The sequence below is a fragment of the Thalassophryne amazonica genome, chromosome 1, assembly GCF_902500255.1.
Source record: "Thalassophryne amazonica chromosome 1, fThaAma1.1, whole genome shotgun sequence".
NCBI classification, from domain to species: Eukaryota; Metazoa; Chordata; class Actinopteri; order Batrachoidiformes; family Batrachoididae; genus Thalassophryne; species Thalassophryne amazonica.
This window is the reverse complement of record NC_047103.1, coordinates 135,298,417-135,308,091: the sequence shown is the minus strand read 5'-3', so window position 1 is coordinate 135,308,091 and position 9,675 is coordinate 135,298,417.

The following is a 9,675-nucleotide window of genomic DNA, read 5'->3' as shown; positions in this document are numbered from 1 at the left end:
CAGAGAAGATTCAGAAGATTTTAATGGCTTTCAACAAGTGAGTAACTGAGAAATTGTTTAACAGCTTGGGCATGTTCCAACTTGCCCGTTAAGATTTCCAACGGAGGTGTTTTTCCTGCCGCGACCCCCCGCGGTCGGGTCCAGCCCGACATGCGACTCTGCCCGCACGTTCTTTCATTACAAAATGACCGTTAACAATGGAATGTCCGAATAAACTCCTCATGCCGACTTCTTCTGAAAGTTCTCTGTTCTCTGACGACTTACTGCGTCAACAGAGCCTGAAATGTGGAAGTTTTCAACTTGAAACGGCGAGATGCTGCCGCCTCGAAGCGCCAGATCGCCGTCAGGCGCCGTGGGACCGTCCTTTAAAGCGACACTACCAGACCAAAATCTCTCATCAGCCGTTAAAATTTTTACCGAAACCAGCTGAATTTATTGAATGGTGTCCACTCAGTTGTGCCTTACAGTTTTGAAAAAATTTTTATCAAACAAAGCAACAGTCTCTGAGCCATTCCTAACAATGAAAAAAAATCGACGAGCGGGTGGACGACTCCTCAACTCAAAGACTGCCCACAGGCGAATGACGTAACCGACAGGCGTGAAAAAACTCTCGCATGCCCACGAGGGTTCAAGCATGTCTGAGTAATCACAACGTGATTCAAATCCATATGGTTTTTGAAAAAAATAATAAGGTCGGATACTTTTCTAATAGACCTCGTAGATGTGCAACCATTGATTTCCTTTAGTTTTTCTTCAGTCTTCTGGTTGCACTACGAAATGTCCCTTTTGGGCTACTGTGTCAACATGCTGGTGTCACCAACCGAATGGTCCCCCACTAAAAAATGCACCCCCCGCCTTTGCTGTGCATGCATAATTTCTGAATGTTAGAAGCCATTCATGGATTATCGCCTTGTTTCTACTTAAAACTGCACTCCAGTCATCATTTATCTCAGTGACAGATATCTGAAGCTTTTGTACAACAGTCATTTCCACATGAATTCAGCATTATTTCATAATAAAAGATGGGGGAGCGATCAGTGTGCCACAGCAGCATGTCTGAGTCTGACTCTCTGAGTCTGAGTCTCTACACCCAAACCAGTCAAAAGGAGCAATGTGATTATTAACCATCAGATGACAAAGTAAAACCTCTTAAGTCATTCTGAAGTCAGTTTTAAGCAGAAACGAGGCAATAATCAATGAATCGCTGCTGATGCTCAAAATGACACGCAGAAGTACGTCAGACTCAGACATGCTGCTGTGGCGCACTGGACTTGTAGTTCCTAGGGTTTTTAAGAGTAGAATGGGAGGCAGAGCCTTCAGCTTTCAGGCTCCTCTCCTCTGGAACCAGCTCCCAATTCGGATCAGGGAGACAGACACCCTCTCTACTTTTAAGATTAGGCTTAAAACTTTCCTTTTTGCTAAAGCTTATAGTTAGGGCTGGATCAGGTGACCCTGAACCATCCCTTAGTTATGCTGCTATAGACTTAGACTGCTGGGGGGTTCCCATGATGCACTGAGTGTTTCTTTCTCTTTTTGCTCTGTATGCACCACTCTGCATTTAATCATTAGTGATTGACCTCTGCTCTTTTCCACAGCATGTCTTTTTCCTGGTTCTCTCCCTCAGCCCCAACCAGTCCCAGCAGAAGACTGCCCCTCCCTGAGCCTGGTTCTGCTGGATGTTTCTTCCTGTTAAAAGGGATTTTGTCCTTCCCACTGTCGCCAAGTGCTTGCTCACAGGGGGTCGTTTTGACCGTTGGGGTTTTTCTGTAATTATTGTATGGCTTTTGCCTTACAATATAAAGCGCCTTGGGGCAACTGTTTGTTTTGATTTGGCGCTATATAAATAAAATTGATTTGATTGATTTGATTGCTCCCCCATCTTTTATTATGAAATGATGCTGAATTTATGTGGAAATGATTGTTGTACAAAAGCTTCAGATATCTGTCACTGAGATAGATGATGACTGAAGTGCAGTTTTAAGCATAAACAAGGTGAGAATCGCTTTGAATTGCTACTGATGCTCCAAAATGATGCATGCGCAGTAGGCGGGGGTCGGGGAGGGACTGTTCAGTTGGCGACACCGGTGCAACAGACAGACTCCATGAGGTGCCTCACTCCCATTGATATGAAGGGCTTATTCTAAGCATGGATTGTATATATTGTGGACAAACCCTGTGTGACTTCACCCACAGGTTTTCTATAGAGACCCAGAAGAGCCGTTTTGAACTCAAAAACTAATAAATCTGCGTGTCGCCGTGTTGACAGTACTTACTCTCCGTACGTAATGGCCAACCCATATTCAGGTCAAGATTTGGAGGGTTGGTGAGACGATGCATGGCCTGGGTGGGATAAATGAAGCCCCAACACACCTTCATCTTCAACTCCAAACCCAAGCAAAATGAATAGGTTTACCTTGGTTTGGGTGTTTATTCATTCCTGTTTATGGGGGACTGCGGAATATGACAGTGTGCTTTGGTGTGGGCTTTAAAAATCATGACCCGCTTATTTTCTTAGTAATTGTGGATTAACTGAAGCTCATGATAGCTACTAAAAGTGCTAAGACCGTTACCATCCAGAATTAAATCACACAATAATTTCATTTAATGCAAATACTGGAGCACAGATGTCTTAGTGATAAGGACTGCACCTAAGATCACCACGACCCCACAACCCTCTCTGCAGAGCATCTACCACCGCAGAGTCCACAGGAGAGCTGTCTCCATCATCAAAGACCCCACTCACCCCCAACATGGACTATTCACACTCCTCCCCTCAGGCCGCAGGTTCAGGACTGTGAGATGCAGAACCACCATGTTCAAGAACTCCTCCTTTCCCACAGCCATTATACTGTTAAACAGCTGAACATCACTGGTCACTTTATCTTCTATTGGACACCTTATTATATTATGGACACTTTATTCTATTGCACAACAATACCTGTTAACTTGAATCCATTGGCTCAATTGCACAAAACCATTTACTGCTGAATGTTGCACAAAACAGTGCATCAGTGCGCAACATTCACTATCATGTACAAATCGTAGGCCATTACACAAGCATATTTTATATTTCCCTTCTTACAGTGTATATTTCTTTTTATTACATTATTACATTGCTTGTAATTGTTCTTAGTATAATTGTTCTTACCAGCATGCTTATTTTATGTTATTCCATTCCCCCCCCCCCCCCCCCCCCCACTTATATTTAGATGTTTTATACTTAGTTATTTATATATATATTTGGGCATCCAGTGTGGGCAGCAAAGTAAGAATTTCGTTGCACAGGGAAACGTGTTTCTTTACTGTGCATATGACAATAAAAGCTTTGAATCTTGAATCTTGAATCTTAGATGATCCATTCAGAGAATTAACTACACAAAAAGCCATATTATTGCAGATATTTGAGTCGGCACTCAGCCTCACTCAAGGCAACCATGCCCCTAATTATGCATAAATGTATGGCTTAAAACATCTGTAACTAAGGTGTTAGAAAGGTGTTAGGGAAAAAAATCATCTCCTGTACAGCTGTCATGGAGACCAAAAAAGGTTTTTTGTATCAGACTGTAAACATGTTTATTTCTGCTATAAAGTAAAGTTGAACATTTTAACATGGGCTTCTCTGGTAATGTCCTCGGTCAAGAAACTTCACCTTTTTCTTTCTCCAGCTGTGCCTCATTTAGGACTGTCGAAGCTTACAGTTTGATTCGAAGCTCATAAAAACATATTGACACATTGTTGCAGTTACACTAATTAATAGATAGTTATGAATGTTATATTCATTTTTTGCAAATAACCAATCCCTAATCCTGTTTGTAATTTAGTTTTTATCCACCAGATGGGGTGTTTTACCTAAGGGAAGGGAATGGTGGTGACCTATTTCAGACTAGTTATTTTTACATGCTTCATTCACTGACAAAGCAGAGTGACGTGTGCCTCATATCCAAAGCTCTTTTATACTTTTACGGCTTTGCTTTCAATTCTTCACAAATTTAAGAATGAAAATGTCTGACCTGTGAGGAAGATGATCCCCCACCCTGCAGCACAAAGGAAATAATTATCCCATAATTATGGGTAGTCAAGGAGGAGATTGGCCATCTCTGTAAACTCTGACTAAACAACCGGTGAAGCAACAGGATGTGCGTTTTACACTTTTTTGGATATTAATTTGGATTAATGTAAATGTAACAGCAGGGGGATTGTCACTGTTAATTATATATACTGTAGGTTGGTTGCCTTTTTAACATCTCATAGCGATCATTAAACAGAAAAGAAACATGCGGAAGGCATTATGAATCATCCCTTTGCAACATGGGTGGTATTTCTGAGAACAAAATTACCTTCATCCACTTTACCGCCCCTGGTTTAACATAAAAGTTTGTTCAAATTATGGGTAAAGTCATTTAAAAACAAGAAGAGGAGGAAGAAAAAAAAAAAAACTCAAAGCCATTGTGTCCACACTTTGAAAAAAAACCCACCTACACTAAAAATAAATAAATAAAATGAAATAAAAGACTGGCTGAACTCAGTAAAATTTTGTGGAGGGTTTGCATCCAATAAATCTAAACTTACAAAAGTGAAACTGAATTTAAACTTTGAAAAAATGCTCTAATTTGCAACACCAAAGTTGTTTCTCTCAAAATATATTTGCAGCTTAAGGTACCTTATAATAAATTCACTTTGAGAAAAATATAGACAAACACATTCAAACTCTCATTCACACCCACGGTCAATTTACAGTCACCGGTTCACCAAAACTGTATGTCTTTGGAAGTGGGAGGGGAAACCCACGCAAACACGGAGAGAACACACAAACTCCACACAGAAAGGATGAAGTGAGATGCAATCCCAGGACCTTCTTGCTGTGAGGTAACAATGCTAAACACTGTAGTGTGTTTTTTTTTGGTACAAGTGGAGTTCTACAAGAAACATGTGGCTCTTTAGGTGCCTGGATACTTGCATGACTTTGATGCACGCACTGTGCCGTGCATGAGAGTAAACTCATGTTTAACGGGTGTAGACTGAACGTGAGAGGGGTGCCAGTGCGTGCGACTACGCAAAGAGAATTTTGAAATGTTCGAAAAAATCTTTCACGCATAAATATCGTGCAACGTGGTGCGATCTGCTCGCCAACATTACGTGCAGCTCATCAAGTCGAGTAAAGCAGAAGTGAACAGAGGGAGTGACTGTGTCAGCGCACCGCATCAGAGTACAGGTCGTCTGAATGATTATAACGAGATGTTAAATCTATCACAAACATACTTTTACAGCTGCTCACAAGAAGGAATGAACATGCAACTATTTTACCAAGCCATGACAATGTAAACATGACAAATAATTACCTTTTTAGATGGCTCCAAAGGCTTTCTCCAGCTCGTTTAGCGCGCGCATGAACAGCTCCGGCTGGAGCGGTCCTCTGTGATACAGGAAGCAATTAGAGCCATTTTCAGCAGCCAACTTGCAGAGAAAATGATTAATCTGCTATGACATAACTATTTTATATATGCAGCATCCAGCACAGAGCACGTGGCAGCCAGTGGAACAAAGCATTGCGTGCAGCTGAGAACACAGCTAGTGGGATCATCACGACAATGTGCGTGCAAGTGTGCAGATCAAAGTTGTGCAAGTGTCAGGGCACCTTTAGAGACTCTTAGAGGCAGATTATTCAGCTAACAAGGCTCATCTCTGAGCGTGGCGCTAATTTCAAGAAGTTCAAAATTTAGCAAAAATAGCATGGGGCAGTTTGTGTACGAGGTACTATGAGGACAAACGAGGATTATAGAGGCATGTTAGTGGTGAGTACAAGGCTGTTAGAGACCCATTATCCGGCGGCTATGACAGGACAGTCTACATGCAACAGAGCAGGTTCCACTCTGAGAAAGCCCCCGCAGCCTTTTTTAAAAACCCGTTTCCTGCAGTTCCTTCAGAAGAACATCATATACGTGGCTCATTATTCAAATAATCACTGAAATTTCTGACAAATCCATACATGGCTCAGTATTCATGGCTTTATTATTTGGTGTGACCAGAACATACATATGGTGATAGGAAAAAAAAATGATGGTAGTGAAGTTGTGACGAGAGCATCAACATCACGGTGCTGGATAAGAGGTGGTGTTATGGAGTCTGATGGCTGATAGGATGAAAAATGTCAGCTGGTCAAAATGCTACTCTCACCCACCTCCTCAATGGAGTCCAGAGGACAGTCTAGGTTTTATTCAATTCTTCCCATCCCTCTCTGAGCTTCCACAGCCCCCACAGAGAACTGTATAATGGATTACAGATGCCACCACAGTGTCGTAGAATGTTCTTAGTAATGTCCTGCACACACCAAAGGACCTCAGTCTTCTCAGCAGGTATAGTCAGTGTAGTCTGTTTGTGTACAGGATATCTGAGTTGTGAGTTCAGTCTGGTTTGTTGTTATGGTGAACACCCAGGTGTCTGTACACCCAGATGTTCGCAAGTGTGGACAGTGCCCCATACCTGCGGAAGTCAATCACCATCTCCATCAACACCAGTCTACGAAGTTGGTGATGACTTCCCTGTACTCCCACTCATCTCCTCATGACTCACCTCCAACAATGACTGTACTATCTGAGACCATCTGGAGGTGACAGCTGATGGTGTTGTGCCTTAATGCCGCGTTCACACCGGACACCACGCAACGCCACAAATTTGCGTCCATTGCCAGGCGAGGGACGCAAATTTGCCACCATCACCTGGTGTGTCGCTCTGCTTGAGCCGCGTTCACACCGGATGCCACGCAATGCCACAAATTCATCATTTGCTGCAGGAGCTGTGTCTGGATGACAGCCGCTTTCAGTACTTCCCGCCTCTCCAAGACCCAGTTTGAGGACCTCCTGTCCCGTTCACATGCGCACATGTGAACAAAGAAAAAAAAACTGGTTGCTGCTGCTGTTCCTCGCTCTCCCCTCCAACTCTGTCATAACTGTGTTCTAAACCAGTCACCATTTGTTTTATTATACATCTGTGTAGTTAATAAAATAATCTTCACGGATGATTCGTTCGCGTGCGCACATGTGAAAAAAAACTGGCTGCTGCTGCAGTTCATCACTCTCCCCTCAAACTCTGTCATCACTGTGTTAAATAAAGGACAATGCTCACAGGCTGATTGCCAGAGACAGGACATGTCCACATCAAGTATAAAGTCCAGACATCTCCACGTCACTACATATCCAGTCCCTGTTTGGTCATCATGGCACGACAAGATGAAAAAGTTCAGATTTCTCAACTTGGGGAAGAGGGCGACGCGATGCAATTCAACGCGATATCGCTCCACAAATACGCCAATCGCTCAAAATTGCTTTATTCGCATCACTTTATTCGCGTCCATCGCATCGCATTGCGTGGCTTGGACTTTTGTGACGCCACAACGCGTCCTTCCATAGGGATTACATGGCAACCTCTCGCCGCCATCACTCACGTGCGTCTGGTGTGAACGTGGCATAAGTCCGACGTGTAGAGGGAGAAGAAGAAGTGGGAGAGTACTGTGCCCTGTGGAGCCCCAGTGCTGCAGAGTGTTGTATCAGACACACAGTTGCGAAGCCTCACATATTGCAGTCTTTTTGTAAGATATTCAATATTCTAATCCAATTACATTTTTCTGCAAATCTGATTGGTTAATCGTGTGAAATTTCCGACTTTATGATATTGAGGTAACGCTATACGGTTATACGGTCACAAATTGACAGTTACCAAACAGATTTTTGTGACCATAAAACAGCATGAATGTCCGCAAATCACCAGACACAACAGTGTTATTCCCTAAATGCATGCAGCTAAGTCCTCACAGTGTTCCCACTATGAAAAGTGAAGCACTTTTGCACAGATGTAGCACTTTTTTAAGTTGGTCCAACAGTTTTCTTTTTCAGTGTATTGCTTATCTCTCTACATACATTTCATGTTTGCTAAATAAAATATATTCCTTACGTTATGTGAGCAATAGGTTTGTTCAGATATAATTTTAGCCTTACTGAACATTTGTCATGAGTCATGTAATGTGTTGTCCTCCTAGAATGGTGCTCACACCTTACATGTTTGACACAGATTCATGCAAATTCATTCTTTGTGATTCAGCAATGTCATAATATATGGTCCTGTATAGCACTAACTTTTGATCATTCTGTTCTAAAATTGAACTACTTTATCATTCATTAACACACACCCCTTCTTCACTACTCCATATTGGGTCAAAAGTGTTTGAGTTAAACAGCTATTACCTTAAGTTTGATCTTTCAAGGTCACTCAAGGTCAAAGGCCATGTGACCAATTGCGATGTGATATATGACTTCATCGTAGTGTTTGACAGAGTGTTTAATAGAGTTCACTATAGATGCACCATCTGTAGTGAACTCTCCAAAATACGTATCCATTTTTGAAAAGTTTGACCTTTCACTGTGACTGAAGGTCAAAGGTCATATTATCAATAGAAAGGTGACATTTAATATGAGCCACCAGTCTTGAACCAATTCCTAGAAATAGCCATTCTAAATGACACAATAAGACTATATTCACATTTTTAGTAATGTTACCGTCACTGTCCAGTAGGATGAAAGCCACCACAGGGTTGGTTTTGAATGAACCCTACACTCAAAACTGACAAAAATTAGGCATACATGGAAGAAGAAAAAGTTTCAGTTACTCAAATGGCCGCTTGAGGTTGTCTCCAAAAGTGAGCACATTGCCATAGAAGCACATGTTAAAATGTCCAAATTTAGAATGCAAATAAACATGTTTACAGCCTGTTGTAAAAAATTGCTTTGGTCTCTACAGATAGTTTCCCCCTCCATGAAAAACTTTATGAGGGTGATTTTTATTTTAATAACTCATTAATTTAAGACATTTAAAGCCGTAAACCTCTGAATAGCTTTTCAGACAGTTTTCACAGAACATTGGTTATCTCTGCTATACACAATTTACCACTGCTTTTTGGCACTTGGTTTCCAACTGATAAGTGGAAGATAGACAAACAGGCATAAAATTGGAATCTCCATCCACTTTTGGTGGTGTAGGTAAATCCATAACAGAAAAATGAGAGTGATTGAGACACTTTAGATTGAGATATAATGCAAAATGTACACTAAATAGGCTTTTCAATATTAAATTCAAATGTCCACAAAATCCACAATTTGAATCAGAGCTGGATCAAACTTTGTCAGGTGATACTAAGTGCCAGTCTACACCTTGCTATCAAATATGAGAGTGATCGGGGCACGTTTGATTGAGCTATAATAATGGAGTTTTCAATGTTAAATTTAAATAGCCACAAAATCTGTAATCGGTATCAGATCCAGATCTAACTTTGTCAGTCAATAAAAGATACCATCCTACATAATGATAATATGAAATATGACAGAAATTTGATCTTTTTAGACAGAGTTATGAATTTTTGAAAAATTGTTCAATGTTAACCCCTCAAGTGACAAAATGGGGTCATTTATAGCCCAGGGCATATATTTTTATGCACCATTTTTCTCATTTTAATCAGGAAAATGTTTCCTACCATGAATTTGTCAATCTATTTGGCCTGCATTTGTTGATAGAATTTTGCAAGGATCGGCAGGTATAATCCAAACTCGTAGCGGGTCACTTATGATCCCGGGAAGATCTATGAGATTTTCGACATTATATCTTCAGATGGTTTTGTACGTTGCCAGC